Genomic DNA, 19,714 nt, shown 5'->3' on the forward strand with positions numbered 1-19,714 from the left:
ATTTATTACTTCTTCATTGTGTGCCTGTTCACTGCACCCCCCCAAATACAATGCTGCATGAGGACAGGGGCCATGTCTACTTTTGGTTACTTGTCAGTGGATCCTCAGGGCCTAGAGCAGTTCCTGATGCATAATGGGGACTCAATACATATTTGATTAATGTATTTCCTTTGCACAGCCTTTACAGAAGAAAAATAATAAAAGTTATAGAAAAGCAAGTGGAAGACCTAAACAAACAGAGCAACATACTGTATTCATGGATAAGAAGACATGGTATCATAAAGATAAGAATTCCTTCTCCCAAAAAATCTAGAATTTAAATAGATTCCAAACATGGGTTTTTCATAGAACTCAATAAGCTAATCTACAATCCATATATAAGAATAACTGATCAAGCATAGTCATGACAATTTTGAAAAAGAATGTGGAGGAGAAAGTTGGAGAAGGATAGAACTGCAGGGAGAAATAAAGAAACTCACAATTATGGTCAGAAATTTCAATAACCTTCTCTCAATAACTGATATAAAAAGTAAACGGAAAGTCAGCAAGGATACAGTGGTTTGGAAAAACACTATCAACTACCTTGACCTAAATGTACTCTACCCAACAACAGCAGAATGCACATTCTTTTCGTGTGCACATGGAGCATTTACCAACATACACTACACTCTAGGCCATAAAACAAGTGTCAATAATTTTTCTTTTTATTGAATGAAAGATTCTTTAAATTCTATAGTGCTTTATAATTTTTGAAAGTTTCACACACATGATTTCATATAATCCCATAATAACATTTAATTGTATTTCTATTTTTAAAATTTTTTATACAATTTTGAAAGGTTACTTTCCATCTACAGTTATTACAAAATATTGGCTATATTCCCCGTGTTGTACAATATATCCTTGAGCCTATCTTACACCCAATAGTTTGTACCTCCTACTTTCTCATCCCTATATTGCCCCTCTCCCCTTCCCACTCCCCACTGGTACCCACTAGTTTGTTCTCTATATCTGTGAGTCTGCTTCTTTTTTGTTTTATTCATTAGTTTGTTGTTCTTTTTAGATTCCATATATAAGTGATATCATACAGTATTTGTCTTCCTCTGTCTGACTTATTTCACTTAGCACAATGCCTTCCTAGTCCATCCATGTTGCTGCAAATGGCAAAACTTCATTCTTTTTTATGGCTGAGTAGTATTCCATTGTATATACATACCACATCTTCTTTATCCATTCATCTGTTGATGGACACTTATGTTGCTTCCATACCTTGGCAACTATAAATAATGCTGCTATGAACATTGGGGTGCATGTATCTTTTCAAATTAGTGTTTTTGGTTTTTTCAGATATATACCCAGGAGGGGAATTGCTGAGTCATATGGTAGTTCTATTTTTAGTTTTTTGAGAAACCTCCATACTGTTTTCCACAGTGGCTGCACCAATTTACATCCCCACCAACAGTGTACGAGGGTTCCCTTCTCTCCACATCGTCGCCAACATTTGTTTTTTGTGTTCTTTTTGATGATAGCCATTCTGACCAGTATGAAGTGATATCTCACTGTGGTTTTGATTTGCAGTCTGTTCTCTTATTTAATGGAATTAAAATGGAAAATATGTCACAGAAAGTTAACTGGAAAATTCCCAAATATTTGGAAAGTAAAACAACAAAACAAAAACCCCACCCTTCTGGATATCCCATGGGTCAAAGAAAATAATCAAAAGAAAAAGTAGAATTTTTTACACTGACTAATAATGAAAAGACACTATATCAGAATTTATGGGATGTCACTTAAAGCAGTCCTTTCAGTAAAATGTATGGCACTGAACACATCTATTAGAAAAGGAAGAATGGTCTGAAATGAATGACCTCAATTTGCACCTTAAGAAGCTAAAAAAAAGAAGTACAAAGAAAACCCAAAGTAAGTAGAAGAAAGCATAGGTCAATGAAATAGGGAGTAGAAAAACAATAGAGAAAATCAAAGAAACCAAAAGCTGGTTCACTGATAAGATCAATAACATTGATAAACCTCTATATAGACTGATCAGGAAGAAAGAAAAAAAACCGCAAATTACCAATGTTAAGAGTGAGAGAGGGGACATGATACAAGTGGTATCCTGGAAGGCAAGGAGGAAGCGTGTCAAGGTAGGAGGAAGTAATCAACTGTGCCCAATGCTGCTGCTAGGTCAAGAAATAATGAGGATGCAAAACTGGCGTTGGTTGAATTCCCTTGTGACCTTGGTAAAAGTTCTGGCAGAGTAGTGGGGAGAAAAGCCTCAGTGAATCAGGTTCAAAAGAGAATGAAATTAATCCTTTGTCAGTGGCTTCGTTTGCAAATATTTACTCCCATTCTGAGGGTTGTCTTTTCGTCTTGTTTATGGTTTCCTTTAATGTGCAAAAGCTTTTACGTTTCATTAGGTCCCACTTGTTTATTTTTGTTTTTATTTCCACTCCTCTAGGAGGTGGGTCAAAAAGGATCTTGCTGTGATTTATGTCATAGAGTGTTCTGCCTATGTTTTCCTCTAAGAGTTTTATAGTGTCTGGCCTTACATTTAGGTCTTTAATCCATTTTGAGTTTATTTTTGTGTATGGTATTTGGGAGTGTTCTAATTTCATTCTTTTCCATGTAGCTGCCCAGTTTTCCCAGCACCACTTATTGAAGAGGCTGTCTTTTCTCCATTGTATTTGCAAACGAAGCAACTGACAAAGGATGAATCTCCAAAATATACAAGCAGCTCATGCAGCTCAATATCAAAAAAACAAACAACCCAATCCAAAAATGGGCAGAACACCTGAATAGACATTTCTCCAAAGAAGATATACAGATTGCCAACAAACACATGAAGGAATGCTGAACATCACTAATCATTAGAGAAATGCAAATCAAAATTACAATGAGGTACCACCTCACACCAGTCAGAATGGCCATCATCAAAAAAATCTACAAACAATAAATGCTGGAGAGGGTGTGGAGAAAACGGAACCCTCTTGCACTGTTGATGGGAATGTAAATTGATACAGCCACTATGGAGAACAGTATGGAGGTTCCTTAAGAAACTAAAAATAGAACTACCATATGACCCAGCAATCCCACTACTGGGCATATACCCTGAGAAAACCATAATTCAAAAAGAGTCATGGACCACAATGTTCATTACAGCACTATTTACAATAGCCAGGACATGGAAGCAACCTAAGTGTCCATCGACAGATGAATGGATAAAGAAGATGTGGCACATGTATACAATGGAATATTACTCAGCCATAAAAAGAAACGAAATTGAGTTATTTGTAGTGAGGTGGATGGACCTAGAGTCTGTCACACAGAGTGAAGTAAGTGAGAAAGAGAAAAACAAATACCGTATGCTAACGCATATATATGGAATCTAAAAAAAAATGGCAATGAAGAACCTAGGGGCAGGACAGGAATAAAGACGTAGACTAGAGAATGGACTTGAGGACACGGGGAGGGGGAAGGGTAAGTTGGGACAAAGTGAGAGAGTAGCATTGACATATATACACTACCAAATGTAAAATAGATAGCTAGTGGGAAGCAGCCGCATAGCACAGAGAGATCAGCTCGGTGCTTTGTGACCACCTAGAGGGGTGGGATAGGGAGGGTGGGAGGGAGATGCAAGAGGGAGGGGATATGGGGATATATGTATACTTATAGCTGATTTCACTTTGTTATACAGCAGAAAGTAACACAACATTGTAAAGCAATTATACTCCAATAAAGATGTTTTAAAAATATAATGAAAGAAGAAGAATTTAAATCCATGAGTATAGACAACTCTTGAATTTTGCTGCAGAATAGAGCAGAGAAGTGGATCGGTATCTAGAAGAGGAAGTAGGGTCAAGAAAGAGTATACTTTTTAAGATAGGAGAAATAACAACATGATTGTATGGTAACGGGAATGATCCATTAGAGAGAGAAAATTTGATGATGCAGCAGGGAGCAGGAAGAATTGTTAAGCTCGTGTCTTTGAGCATGCAAAAAGAGTAGAATCTATTGTGTACACAAGAAGACGAGACGCTATCCTTAGCCAGTAGCACAATGGCTCATTCATAATAACTGGAGAGAAGGACAAGTCCAGGGGTACAGAATCTCCAGGTAGGTGTGAACACATGGTACTGGGAACTTGTGGATGATCTCTTCTGATTACTTCTATTTTCTGGAGGAAATGGGAAACAAGGTCACTCGCTGAGAATGGGGATGGGAGAGGAGGTAGTAGAGGCTTGAGTAGAGACACGAAAATGTCTAAAGCCCCTTTCAATTCTGACATTCTGTGATCTTGAAGCACAGGATAAAATACAGAAGAGCCTTCACTCTTTTCCCCTTGGAGGGAGAAGTAAGTTCTTTCTATATAAGAACCACAGAAAAAAAAAAACTGCATGAGATTGCATGTGATATCAAAAAAATAGAAATAACCTAAATATCCATTAGCTGCTGGAAAGTTTAACTAAATTATGACCCACCCACATTATGGAATAGTATGCAGTGGATTAATAAAGTAGTTCTATACTAGTCCACATGGGAAGATCCCCTCGGCTTGTAAGGAGATGCAGTAGACGTCGTTTTTCTTCTCATTGCTATTCTCTTCCTTCCTCCCTTAAAAAGTCCTCAGCTTTGAATCTTGTAATCAGACTAAACCCCTCATCACCCCCTCTTGTTGCTGTTGTTCACAGACCCCCATGTTTTGCTGACACAAAGTGAACATTCTTCTATAGTTAAATGCAAACACTGGGAAGCAGGTATTAGATCATTTTGTTTCCTTTGCCATCAAAAAGGCCCCAGAGCAGTGAAAAGAGGCAGGCCAAAGAAAGAAGTCATATTCTGTGGTAATTGTTGCTAATACACAATGTCACACCTCTCAACCCATATTTCTGAGGATTTTAAAGTACAGAAGACTGAGTTAAGGCAGGGACCCAGGAGAGCAGGTGATGGAGACCATAAATGAATCATTCTTTTCACACAAAAGTTCTCTATTATGGGGTTTTTAAAGATGTCTTAATGTCTTATTGGATCAATTTACCTAAAGTAATAAAACACTATTTAATGGAAAAAGCACTGATCATGTGAAGCTAATGTTTTTATTGAAAAAAATTTCTAATATTCCTAGGCTAATTATAGTTTATGCTTCTGTCCTTCCTACCATTTAAAAGCATAAAAACAATAACTAACTTTAAGGATCAAAAATTGTTTGCAGGCACTGAAAAAGTATGAATGAAAATTGATGATGTGAACAACTAAGAAAAAGGAAGAAAAAAACGGAGGTGAAGGAAGAGGAAGAAGAGAAAGAGAAGGACAAAGGATGAAGAGACAATGATAGGAACCATCTCTGCCTTAGAGAAAGACGTCAACTTCAGAATCAGGGTAGTGATATTACAAAATGGACTTCTGGAGTAGATTTGCTTGCTTTCTTTTATAAGCTTATAGTTTCTGTTTACACTGTCAAAGCTTTTTGAAGAATATGATACTACTTCTAGCTTGTAAATTCCTTGAGGGCACAGGCCGTGTCTTATAGATCTTTGTATCTCACATAACATCTAGACAATTACTAGCCACAGTGGAGGTGCTCAATAAATATCTGTGGAAGGAATGACTGCAGAAGCCGAGGGATATTCTTTTTAAAAGGAGTAAAAAATGAAGTTTAATAAAATTTAAAATGCATTTTCCAAATATTATTTTAGGTTAATTGTAAATCCATACATTTCAAAGTAAATCTACTCTATTTTTGCCAAATAATTTCTATTTTATTTATTTATGTATTAGCTTTTTAATTATTTTAACATGCAATGAACTCTTTATGGCTCATGAAAACTTTTTTTTAATATGTTTTCTTAACTTTTCATTTTGGAAATTTCCAAACTACAAACAAATTTAAAGAATATAACCTTCACCTAAATTCATCAGTTGTTAATACTTTGCCAAATTTATTTCATAGCAAAAAAAATTCCTTTTGGAGCCACTTCAGTAATACAAAGAATGTTGAAGCTTCTTTGTAGAAAGCAGAAAGGGTATTTCATCAACTCTGATGATGAAGTAAAACCTCAAACATTTCTAAGACTTTAAGACCTTGATGAAAGAGACTGCCAGGCCTATTTTAGTTCACAATTTTAAATCAACCTGAGACAAGTATAATTAGAACAGTTCTTTTTTGACATTCACTTAAAGCACAGATATATTTTTAAATTAAAACATGAATTTTTTTGGTTATAAATCTGTGAATAATTTTGACTAATAAGTGTAACATCTATATTAGTCTTTTTTTTATATTAGTCTTTTGATTGGTGGTATATATTTACTTTGATTTTTAGAAGATAAATATATGATTTTGCACAGAACCTGGCACAAAAGCATTCCATGTTCTTTTTATTTTACCTGTGTTGTAGAGGAGAGTTAAATTTGTAAATCTAGAATTAAGTATGATATTTGTACACTGCATGTCAAGGTTGAATTGTAGGCTAGATAATAAACATTTCAAACCACATATATGTCCTGGGAGTTAACCATACATTTGAACTCGTTTCCTGCAATGCAGTTATCTTTGCTCACAATGGATTTCCAGGTTTCTTTTTTTAATAACATTAGATAAAAATTTAGAAATTCGCAGTTTGTCTCAGTTGAATTTTGGTGCCCTGATTTTTCATATGCAAATTAGGATAGCTTATCATTATATATCATATATATATATGTTTTAAGGAATAAAAATATTTATTTAGCTCTTCCACAATTCACAAAGTCTTTTCACTAACATTACCTCATTCATTCTTCACAATATTCCTATGAACAAGCTAAGGATGTAGAGAGATCTGGAAATGTTTCACCCCATGAACAAATCAAAGACGGGCATTTTTTGAAGGGTAGATTCAGTAAGGTGGAAATTCTTCACATATGCTAAATTCTGCCTTGAGGAAGAGGAATCATATTTATTATATTGCTTCCTGGGCAGAACTAAGACTAGTAGGTAAAAAATAATAGTAGTAATATAAAAAATAAGAAATATAAATAAAGCAATAATAAAGATCAATTTTACCATACATGATGTGGCAGGTACTTATAATTAGCACTTTACATACATTCTTTCATTTAATAATGGAAAATATATTATTATACCCACTTTACACATGAGGACACTGAAGCTTTGAAAGATTAGGTAACTTGCCTAAGGTCATACAGATAATCAGTGGTGGTGCAGGAATTTGAATATGTGTCTGACTCCAGAGCCAGTGACCTCATCTTCCAGGTTATACTCTCTTTTCTTTATGCCATACTGCCCATACATGGGAAATGGAGTTACCTGAAGGATTCGTTCCAGAATGTACTAGGGGTGAACTGAGAACTCTCAATGGTGTTAAACGCTGATATTTGCCACGCAAACTGGCTCTGAACTACCGTTGGTTCATATTGAACACTAGGACTGAGTGGGGAGAACCTGGGGCATTCTGAGTGTTCTGGAAATAAAGCATTGACATTTGTCCCAGAAAAGAATAAGAGGTAGTGGCTGAATAGTTCCTAGAGGTCAGGAAGGCAAGATGGCATCCAGAATCCACATGGGTAAAGAGCAGGAAGGAAGCTAAGTACCACCATCCATCTAGTTGCTCAAACACAAACCTATCAATCATCTCCGATTTGTTCCTGTCTTTCCACTTAAACTTCCCCAATCTGGCTCACCAGGAGGTCCCATCAACACTATCTCCAACATATTTACTAAATCCCTCCATTTCTCTCCATCACCACCATCCTAGTTGAGATTCTCCTCATCTCCCACCTGAATAACCGCAATAGCCTCTACTGGTCTTGCTGACACTCCAACTCCTACAGTCTATCCTCACAAGAAGCCAGAGTGATCTTGTGAAAATGTAGGCCAGATCATGTCACTCCTCTGCTCAGAATAGTTCAGGGGCTCCTCTCTGGTCATAGGATACAGACAAATTCCTTCCTGAGACCTACAGAGTCCTCACGTGGGCTGGCCCCCATTTGCCTCCCCAGTCTCCTCACACCCCACGCTCACCCTTGCTCTCTCTGTGCCCCGGGCAAGGTAGTGGAGTGGTTGAGAGTCTGGGCTCTGGAGTCAGACTGCCTGGACTTGAATTCTGGCTCAACCATTTAGTAACTCTGTGACCTTGGGCAATTTACTTAAGGTTCCTGTACCTCAATTTCTCCTCTCTGTAAAATGGAAATAATAACAGTTACCTAGCTCATAGACACTAAACTCACTATGCAATCCAAAATGTCGATAGTGATAGGTCAAAAAACCCCGTTGCAGGAAGAATGTTTAAGGCAAAAAAGGAAACAGGTTTCACTGGAAGAATGTATTAGGAGGAATGGAATTGTTTTAAGTGCCACTTTTTGTTTTCCCCTCATGACAGGCTAATCTGAGCATTAAATGTAAATATGCCTTTCGCTGTTTATCGATACAGGTCAAAATTAGCTAGCTCTTCTGGAAGTTATCATTCTTCAAATAGAATAAAGCACAATGTTGAACTACAGAACTGACCACCCGTGATTTTGTCCACCAACACATTCTTTGCTCCTTTAATTCCCATTAAGCCACGGTGGTGGGTAGGGTTCAAAAATCTTTCTGAGCACACAACTCTGGGCCAGTCCTGACCTCTTGCTGCCATCTTACGGAAGTAGCTTCTCCAATGGCCTCGGACCCTGTGGTCCTAGCTACATGAATGGTAGCTTCCATTTTGATTAAAATTCTTTAGCCACAGTCATATTTCCTTTCGTCTTTGCGGCAAACCGTGTGAAATAGATGAATGTGTCAGCACACACAAAGCAAGGAGATGGGACTCTCAAAGTTTTTCCATGATTGTGAATTCAGGGCACAGTTTTTATGCCCAGAAACAAATGGTTTGCAAAAAAACTCATCTTAGCACTCTTTTTCCCAAAAGGTTGATGATAACTATTGCTTTGTTAAACTTTATGAATTACATTTCAAAAGAGAAAATACCACTCTAAGCCACTTTCTATTGATGACAGCAAGATTAACTGTTGCCTCAAACTCATGTCCCTCCCACAGTGACTAACGAAGTATTTGTATGTGTTGCCCAGGGATCTAGCCTCTCATTAAAAAGACCCATGTTGCAAATACCAATCTAGAAACCTTCTATTGGCTTCTAGAACAAATACAAATAAGCAGATTATGTCGTTTATCCCCTCTCTCTTTGTATCTGTAGTTAGATGTATGGAATAGAATGTGATAAAATAGATTTTAAGGAGATAGTAGCAGACAGAAATTTTGCTGCTGAGGAAAATACTTGTTTTAAGAAATACAAGCACCAATAAAAAGATCTGCCAGGCGCTTGGAGTTGGGGAGAATGGGGAGTAATGATTTACTGGGTACAGGGTTTTATTTTGGGTTGATGAACATTTTTTTGTTTGTTGGTTTGGTTTGGGTTGGGTTTTTTTTTTAAGTGGGTGTTTTCATATGATTGGATTAAGATTGAATTTAGTAATGAAAGTAAGTTAATTTTTAAAAAAAATTACCATCTTAACCATTTTAAAGTGTACAGTTCAGAGTTATTAAGTACATTCACGTTATGGTTGTGCAACCATCATCACTGTCCTTGATGAACATGTTTTGTAACTACATAGCGGTGGTGGTTGCACAACATTGTGAATGTACTAAATATCACTGAATTGTTCACCTTAAAATGGTTAATTTTGTTATGTAAATTGTACCTCCATTCAAAATACATGTGGCTATTGAAATATAGTGGTTATATAACGCACATTCAACTTGACGTTCAGAGGGTTAACCTGCATCTCCAACATCATAAAATGCCTCCTGCATGTTTGCATACTATGGTATTTATACATATTATAATTTTCTCCTCCTTTTTGATAAAACAGGATTTCAGCTAATAAAGGTAACCAAATTACCAGGAAATATAATCCAAGAATATTAAAAATATGTCATTGAATTTTAAATTATTGGTGAACCTAACTACTGAAAATGGAAGCTGTGTCCTGAATGTTTGTCAATTCCAGTTCTTCAGCTCTATAATGAACAGCAGTAGGTCTTTCACTCACTGAGACCAATATGATTTTTTTCCTACCTTGCATCTCTATTTCAGCTGAAAGAAAAGGAGAAAAAAAATCTTCTATGAAATCAGTGATCTTTCTATTTATTGTAGATCACTTCCGAGTTGCTTCAGACAACTGGCTTTTTTGTCCAGGTGTCTTGTTTATCTCTCCCTGTGTTATGGCAATAACCCAACCATTCTGACATCCCCATCTGCAAAACCAGGTGGGAAACTAACACACCATTACTCCATGCCTCCAGAGCCCCTTTTGAAAAAGGCTTCAACAGAAATAGATAAATTCCCCCCTCCTTCCAAGGCCAACATAACTCAAGGCAGCGAGATCAGACAAAAAATTCATTTATGGTTGGTTGGCCGAATCCCCTCCCCCTCCCCCAAAGGCCAATATATCTCCTGGGGTGTTTGGTATTTCCAGAGAGGTCCCTAAGTTGGGAGACAGAAGTAAATTGTTTTATATACACATAACACACACAGAGTCAGAAAAGTAGAAAGAAGTAACTCAGCGGGCCGGTGCTAAAACCTTGCGAGAGAGACACGTGTGCGCGCGCAGCCAATCTATAAAGCCTGGTGCCTTCCCTCAGGCTGGTTTTTTCTATTCCCTCTTTTCTGCCCGGATACACGTGTTGGGGGAAGGGACCAGAGGCAAAGTTCGCAGGGCTTTCTTTCCGCAGCAACCCGGGCAAGGAGCTCCAGACTTCCCCTCCCCTGCCTCTCCCTTCATCCCAGAACGGCCTCCTGCATCTCCCCCCAGATCAGATTGATGCCACCGTCGAGTTAGTTCCTAGGAAGAAGTCCTCTTGCTATGGACGGTGAGCCCGTCCACACGGGGGCATGGGCAGGGGCAGCGGGGGCGGTAATGACACCTCACACCAAACAAAAACGACGATTATCAGATTGTATTTAATTTCTAATGAATCATTAAGACAAATAAGACCATTTTCGTTTCCACTGGACCCCTTTCCTTTCCGTGGGCCTCTCTTGCCCGCGCGGACCGTCCCCACATCCCCGGAGCCTCGCCGCTCTAAGGCGAGCAAGGAGTCCCCAGATAACTATTTAGTATAAACAAACCGTGAGGCTTTAATGGAATTACCTCAGCCTGCTAGTAAATAATTTATAGTAGGCAGTAAATAAAATATGGTTCTATGTCTTTAAAAGAGTTGTCAAGTGGAAAACACCCACCAGAGGGATGTAAACCCCGAAGATTGCCACGCTTAAAGACGCCGGTTGGGATGGAGAGCCGGGGAAAAGACAACATGTTTTTATACCCTGAGGGAAGACGTCGGTGCTGCCAGAGCCGGAGCCGGCAGCTTTCAGGGAAGGTTTCCGCGGGCAGGAGGGAAGAGACACGAAGTCTCTTTCACTGAGCTGAGGGGCAAGTGATTAAAATGCAAAGGAAGGAGGCTGCACTTTCAGAATAATACCTTCCATTTGAAAGCCTAGACGCTTTCAAATTCGTTATCACACTTAATCCTCGCCACCACCCTTCCAGAAAGATCAGGCCGGGACCATGATTCCCATTTTGCGGATGGGTTAAAAAAAAAAACAAAAACAACGCTCTGAGGCTAAGGGCCAGCCTTCAGGTTAAGTGGATGACGGAAGTGTCCAGGTCTTTGCAGCTCCGGCCCGAGCAGTCGTTCTTCCCCGCGGCGCCCCCAGGCTAGTGCCCCCCACCAGACAACTCACGCTGCCCGCCCAGCACACTAGCCCAGTTTTACAACACTCCGGCATCTCTTCTGTTTTCGGTGACCTGAGGGCCCTCTAAATAAATTTTCTGCCCCCCCCCCGCTCTTCTCCGTATCACCCACCCCCCGAAGGCGCATCCCCAGTTCGGAGAGGAGGACAGATTTATGAGCGTCTCCTCAAGGTTACCCCCAAGACAACCTTGACCATGAAACCAGAATCTTGAACACTTGACCTAAATTTCCAAGGGCATCTGTTTCCGTCTGTAATTGTCACCAGGCTTCATTTGAAATTCGATCCTGTGTCACTAATGGTATTAACAGGAGCTAAGGTCCAACCTTCCAGCGGGAGACTGTTGCATATGATTTTACTTCCAAACGAAAGTAAATCAGTTTCTATAAACCTGCAGCAATCCCCTCCCCGAGTACAATAAAACTGTTGTCGCAATCAATAAATCTCTGGTTTGGGGCAATGAAAATTAGATAACTGTTCTCTCTCTCTTTCTGTCTCTTCTCCCCCCACCCCCCACCTCCATAAGACAAAGCCACTATTCAAAGAACGGGGCGTCTTGTTAACCATTTCTGAAGTCCCTCGCTGTACCCGGCGCCTTTCAGACACGCACCTCTCAGTCATCGGAGAAAACCAGACGTTTAATTATGGTGACTTTTGTTCGATCATTACGGATAATAAAGGCAACCTTTTCGCTAGATACAATTATAACGCAAGCTGCTCCAACACCTGCACGGATCGCATTTGTCTCCAGCGTGGTTTCTCTCTCCTCCTCTAAACTGCCTTTGAATTTCGCCTTCTCTTCTGACCAGAAGATTTAATATGTTGTAAGAGATAGATTTCACGAAAACGCCTTGTCCCTTCTGTAGCTACATCTGCTCCGACCTATTAAGAAAAGTAAGACATTTTGATACTAATTGCAAATAAATTGTGATGTGTTCACCGAGTAATTGATTTAATGAAGTTCATATGAAACTCCTGAGATTGGCCAAGTGAAAGGCCCCCTGGTGCGTCTATTGTGCAGGGAAAGGAAGGTTGGTTTTTCGTTTTCTTTCTTTCTTAAAACACACACACACACACACACACACACACACACACACACATATAAGTGGCGTGGCGGGTGGAGGGGGGGTGAGGAGGGGGGTCGGCACAGATGTTACCTCCGCAGTCGACGCGGTGGCGGGAAGGAGCCTCCGGGATCGCGCCTCCCGCCCGCCCGCCGCGAGCTCCGAGTCCCGCCAAACGAAGCGCCGGCGGCCGCGCCCCGACTGGGCCCCGGCAGCCCGGTGCGCGCAGTTCAGCGGCAGACACGGCCGCTAGCGGCCTCGGAGTTGCCGAGGTCGCATCGCGTGTTGCCGCTAGGTTCTGCTCCTCCGCTTCCCGAAGTCTCGACGCCGGCCTCGAAGCCACTTTCCCGGCCCACAGGCCAGAGGCCAGGAGGCTGAGCGGGAAGGAGGGGGCACCAGGTGGCTCCTCGCTCGGTCCCGGCCCCCAGGCCGCAGCCGGGGAGAAGGCTGCCGTAGCTGGTAAACGCCACCCCCTGCGGCCCGGGGGTTCCGGGGTGCCGGGGGCCCGGGCCCACCCCGCAGCCGAGAATCTGGACAACGAAGCCGCCTTCGGCGCTCACGCCGATTTTCCTTTTCAACCTTTCTGACCAAATTGGCAAGTTAAGGGGCTGGGGCTTGCGGGCTGCAGAAACGGAGTAAGAATTTTCTGAACACCTGCTGAGCCACAATTAGCTCCCTCCTTCCCAGCAGAGGGTATTATTGCTCCCCTTTAACAGATGCAGACACTGAGGCCGGAAGGACCCTTGGAGGTTCTCGAAAAACGTTCCCCAGTTTTCCCCCAGAGCCCTCCAAACATTCTCTTGGGTAACTTAGCCTGGACGGCGTGGGGGCCAGGGCAGAACCGGCCGCAGGGCCCGGCCCATGTCTCCGGGTTGGCTGCGCACAGCCGGCGGCTCGAGTTTGGAATTTCTGTTTCGTTTTGTTTTCAAGACAGAGGAGCTCGTTTGAATAATCAGAGCCTGAGCTGAGCTAGCGGCTGACTCCAAGTTCCTCGGAGTTGCCCCGCTGCTGAACTTTCCCCGAGCTGCTTCCTCCCGGGTCCGGGAGCCGCTAATCGGGGTCCCAGAGCGCTCGCAGGCCCCAGCGGCGCTGGGGGAGGTGCTGGCTCTGCACCGCGGGCGTTCGCTGCCCGGACCCGCGAGCCCGGGTGGAGGGGCGAAAGGGGGCCCTCCCAGCCGCCTCCACCCACTTCGGGGCAGCCGCGCCCACTCTGCGCGGGGACTGGACCGCCCGCAGCGTGCAGGCCGGTTCTCCTTGGAGGTGGCAAAGAGTTTAAAACTCAGGCGAACGCAAACGGTCACCGCTGGGGTCCGACAGCGTCCACGTTCTCTCCCCGAGGGGCCAGCCCTGGCGCGAAACCAGGCGAAGGAATCAGCCCCTTCGACATTTCCGACTGGCTGGTGTTCCAACGCCCGGCCCCGAGCGCCCAAGAAGCGAGTGGGACCCGCCTGGGCCGGGCCGCCAGAAGTGCCAGCTCGTCCCGGGGCGGAACTGGGCACCAAGTGCTCAGCCTGCTCCTTCCCGGGGAGCTCTGCTCCCCACGCTTCTGTCGGGGTTCGCCCGGCGCAGGCCCACCCTTGCGGGGGCTCTCGGCCGACCCCATTCGTTGTTGGCACCGAAGCACCTCTCCTTTTGTCTCGGTGGAGCCCTTTCCTCCTTTTTCTGCCGGGACGCAGAAGGATGGGGGGGCTAGGCCACCTCGGCCCGGTCCGGGGAACCCCAGCTGGCCGCCCCTGCCCCCGGCTCAGCATTTCCGCCACCCGAGAGGGACTGGCTGGCCGTCTAGAGCCCCCTCCCCCATCTGTGGGCCTCGGAGTAGGTGAACTCGGAGCAACTTTCTCCAGCCCAAGGTCACAGGCACACTTTCTGGGGCCGCGAATCCCTGCCCGCCCCGTTCCCCCATCCGCTTCAGCACTGACGCCGGCCCGGAGGCCAGGGTGCCGAGGACGCGCGTCGGCTCTAGCGCCGCGGGGCCGGGAAGTCGGGGGGCCTGGGCCGCAAGGGTCTTCGGGATTGCGGCGGGAGGCGCCGGTCGGGGGAGAAAAGTTAGACCTGAGAGGCTCGGCGGGCCAGGATTGTTTCGGATGACCTTTTCGCCCCAGGAAGTGGGCACCAGCAGCTGATAATCACGGACGAGGGGCGTGCAGTCTTTGTGAACATTTTTCACATTCCTGGGACCTGGGCAAGATTGACGGGGGCCCTGGAAGGTATGGAACTCGCGGTATCCCGCCTAGTTTGAAGTTGCAGCCTGTGCGCCCCAGGACCCTGCCCCTCCCGGGCTCAGTGGACCCCAGGACGCGGCTGCACCCCCTGTCCGGACGCCCCGCTGCGGCGCCCCCTAAGGCCGGGAGGTGGGACCCGGCGGGGGCGGGGAGCCCCGGGGCGGGGGCGGGAAGCTGGGTGCGCGCGGGCCCCGCCTGAGAAGCGGTCACCCGCGGGGGCTTGGCATCTGAAAGTGCGATATGGGTAGCTGGGAGTGGAGATTTACGATCCTAGAGGACAGAGCGTGAAAGGGGTATCATCATCAGTTTTGACTGAAAGAAAGAAAACATATTTTTAACAAAAAGAAGGGCCCTTGCCATTCACCCGCGTTGTTAGGACAACGTGAACTATCCTTGAAATGATTAGTTCCACTTCAAAGGAATTTACATTCAACAGTGAAAACTCAGCCTCTTTTTATTTATTCGAAAAGACTTTTCACTACGGAGAGTCATATGTTCGGTCCTTGTATTTATTTTTCCGCATTCACGGTGCACTTGTATTAAATCAACAGAAAGAGCTGCACAACGCACTCATTATGCGGACCAGCCCGGGGTTCCGGGGACCCAGAGCTACAGGTAGACGGGGCGGGGGAGAGGGTGCTGGGGTTGAGGTCTGGGACCACGCAGGCGACCGCCAGGCAGAGGGGATGCGGTGGAGAGTTAGGGGAGCAGGTCTGCGGAGGCGGAAGCATGGCACCGGAAAAAACCTGACCTAAGACCCACCCAAACGCAGTAACCGGAGCTCTCCAGCGCTGGGTACAGCGCCTGGCACGCTTCACTGTTTCTCGTGAAGAGAGTGGACCCGAAGTTTCCAGCGACACCCCAGAAAGCTGTTAAAAACTGATCGGGTTGACACAACTTCGCCGGTCACGATTCAAGCCCATCTCCACAAATTGAGAAGACACACTCTCATGTCTTAGTAGCTTGGGATGTTTGCTCTCACACATATTCCCAGGGCCCACAAGTACACGCCCCAACGGCACCCCCGGGTCGCCACTTGTCGCCAAATCCAGGAAACCTCTAATCAAAGGAACAAAAGTAAAAAGTTTCGGCGAGCCGCGTCTTGGGGGCGGGGCGGAGTGGGGTGCTACCTCTCTAACGGTCTCCGAGCATCTCTGGGCAGTGGCTGGGATAAGGTTCCACCGCCTCCGGCGACTGGGCAGCAGCCGCCAGTTCTCAGCTTCACCTCACACACACCTCCAGCCCAGGAGCCCCGACACTCCCCACCCCACTCCAGACTTGCTCTTTTCTTCAGCCCAGGGCTAAGTTTTTCTCAGCAGTAACGGTGATGCTAAACTTTTTCTCGATGACCTTTTCCAGCTTCTAATTAAAGGGGAAGGAGAATCTGTGTTAGCCATTGTATTCAAGAGTTTGTCCACCATCTCCTAATGTATCTTGATTCACACAGCCCCCCATCACACACACACACACAAACTGAGCCTATACCTTGAATTACTGTCAACATGAATTCTAGCAGTTACCCTTTCTAACCAGGTTTCTGGGTCTCCCTCACTTAGATTCAGAAGCAGTGGCCACAGGCTGCTTAGCTAGGAATTAAAGGTGGCCGACATCTGCCACCTGTAGCAAAGGTGTGAGCTGGGGTAGTGACTGGGGAAGGCCCTCATTCTCCTGTCTCTGCACAAGACCTTTCAGGGTTGAATGAGAAGTCCGGTTTTGTTCAGCATCCTTCTTCCCCCTGGATCCTCTTGGATTTATTTCACCCTCTTGGTCTGATGGTTTCCTTTTGCTTCTTCTCCTGCCCAAACCTGAAGTTTATCCTGAGACATCCCTTGACCTCTCCCTCTCCTTCTAAAAGCTCTCTGGAACAGCTTTCCTGTCCTCTCATCCCTGACCCTGCACAGAGAATCCAACTACAGTAAGTCAGAACCCCGAGCAGAACTGTGGATGTGCCAGTCCCCCAGGTGGATTGAGAGAACGTGCAGACAGTCATGAGCTTCAGACCTCCACCCCCAACTAGATCTACGCCTTAGTCAGTGAACTCTTGGAGACTTCCACATGGGTTGGTGTTTGTTCCTCAGTGGTATCTACACTTCGCTGCAGGTAGCAAATGCATTCCGGTGTCCAACCCTGTACGGTTGCCTTGGAGGTGCCTCTCTTGATCTCATGAAGAAAGGAAGGAAGGAAAGAAAAAGAAAGAAGGAAAAAAGAAGAAAGGAAGAAAAAGAAGAAGGAAGGAAGGAAGGGAGGGAGAGCGGGAAAGGGGAGGCCCCAGTAGAAAGCAATACTGGGAGAGCTCTGGGAGGCCTCCAGCTGAAAAGGCTTGAGAATGAGAGGCTCCCGCCTCCCAAGGCAACTCTGGTGGGGGGAGGGCAGGAGGAGACGTGTGAGAAAAGTGACACATCCTAAAGCACACCCCAGGAGAGCTGGGGATCTAGGAAGGACTCAAAATGTATTTCTAATTACTTTTCATGCTCCCAGGAAAGAGGCTCCTTTTAAGTTCTATTTTAAAAGCTGGTTATTGTTCTGAGTCATAGTGTACACTCTGAAAGCGCTGTTTATACATTTTAACTTTTTGTATAGGGTAGAAGGATGGTAAATGCTATCAATGCACTTTTCTGGCAAAATCTGTAGAAAATCAAAACTTGGCAACTCCTTCAATAATAGTTTTCTCATTATAAGAACTGATTAGGAGTAGCAAAGACATTGATTTGCGAAAAAATTTCTAGATTCTTTGTAAGAAATGAGGAAACTCTCATTCATGTCTTGTTTCTGTTTAATGTATCTCTCAGGTAGCTGAAGCTCCAAATGTGCAAATGTGAATTATGCAGACATGACTGCAGAGGAGACATCCAGTCAGCAGAGGGCAGACTCGTCACTGTCAAACCCTATTTCCAGATTTGGAGGTGACAATGGTAGGTAGGGGCCAGAATGGTGGATATAATCCCGTTGGAATGGGGCTCCAGTGGAGATCTAGAAAATGAGAATAAATGTCTATTTCTTGAAAGTAAAAACAAAGAGAGCAAGAGAGGACATGTTGGTAAGTTTTATACCCAAAGAGAGTTCAAAAAGTAAAAGTATCTCAGGACTGGAAAAACAGACCTTGAAAATCTTGATTTGACCGCTTCGAGGTTGAGTTCAGAGTATCCACCGAGTAAAGACCTGATGTTTGCTGTATGCCCATGATACCTGGAAACACTTAACGCCTTCTCAAAACCACGAAGCAGCTGGAAATGCTGTAAAGATCACTGAATATGACATTGAAAGCCCTTGGTCCTTGTACCTTCCAGTGAGTTCTTAGTCAAGTCACTTCCCCTCTCTGCGTTTCAGTTTCTTCATCTGTAATAGGAGTAGATCACCTCTAAGGTCCCTTCTTGCTCTAACAGGATGGGATCCTGGGAACAAAATGAAATCTGAGCCCACTTAGAATTTAATCCTCATATTCTAGGATCCTCAAACCCTGGTTTCGAAAAGATGGTAACACGCAGGCAGGGATGAAGGTAGCAAGCAATGCTGACCACTTTGTGATGCTAACTTTTTGCGTTATCCAGCTTGAGAGCTGTTCTGAGAGCAACACTTTAGCTTGTGTGCTAGAAACAGTGGAAACAAAGATGCCCTCAGGCTGATGGACCCAGACAGCAAATAAGTTGTAAGTAGAAATTCTTGAGGGAAAAAAAAAAAAAAAAGCCCTGAGACTGGGGCACTGTCCACCAGGGGAAGGCTGAGGTTTCGGGGTCAGGCCAGAATGCTAAAGTTTGAGTGGACCCTTAACATTCTCCTGGCCTCGGTCTAGTGACCTTGGGGAACCCTCAGATTCAAGAAGGCCACTGTCATGTCCGTTGACAGATTTGTGTTCCTCAGGCCTTTTCAACCCACAGTGAAGTTTTGGTTTTCCTCTGGTGAGCAGTTTTTACACTGATGGGAATACCTGAAGCAGTTGCTTGAATTGGACTTTCTTGTTTCTGTCTAGAGTGTATAGTAGATTGGTTAACACAAAGAGCAGGGCCACCGCTGATTTTGTTATTCCACTCTTAATTGGCATGAAGCTTCTAAAACTGACAACAACAAAGCCATTGCAGCTGTGGATGTGCACTTGTTCACTGGCTGAGTAGCTCAGAACGTGTCGTGAATAGGAAAAATCATGACATCCTTGAAGGCCTAAAGTCGACTGTGTTCTGGAACCTGCCTTCCTCTGTCGCCTCCACCTCACTTCCCAGCTTTATGTGGCCAAGCTGTGGGCTCATAGACTCTGAAGCTCCAGATAGACTAGTCTGGCATTCAGCAAAGTTAAGTGTTTGGGAGCAAGTGCTGACACTCGCCTTAGGCCTGCCCAGTCCAGTACTGTGGTCACTAGCCGCATGGGCACTTGAAATGTGGCTAGGCCAAACTGAGGTGTGCTGTAAGTGGAAAATGCACACTAGAGTTTAAAGACTTGGTACAAAAAAATGCTAAATATCTCAGTAATAATTTTCATATTTTACATGTGGAAATAATACTGGATTCAATATAATATATTATTAAAACAATTTCAACTGTTTTTCTTTTCACTTTTTAAATAGGGCTACCAGAAAATAAAAATTACACATATGGTTCACAGTTGTGCCTCAGATTCTGACTCTGTTGGGTAGCACTCCCTAGGCAGTTGGGAAAGGGCTCCTAAACACCTACTCTGTGCCCGGCACTA

This window comes from Balaenoptera ricei, chromosome X (assembly GCF_028023285.1).
Source record: "Balaenoptera ricei isolate mBalRic1 chromosome X, mBalRic1.hap2, whole genome shotgun sequence".
NCBI lineage: Eukaryota > Metazoa > Chordata > Mammalia > Artiodactyla > Balaenopteridae > Balaenoptera > Balaenoptera ricei.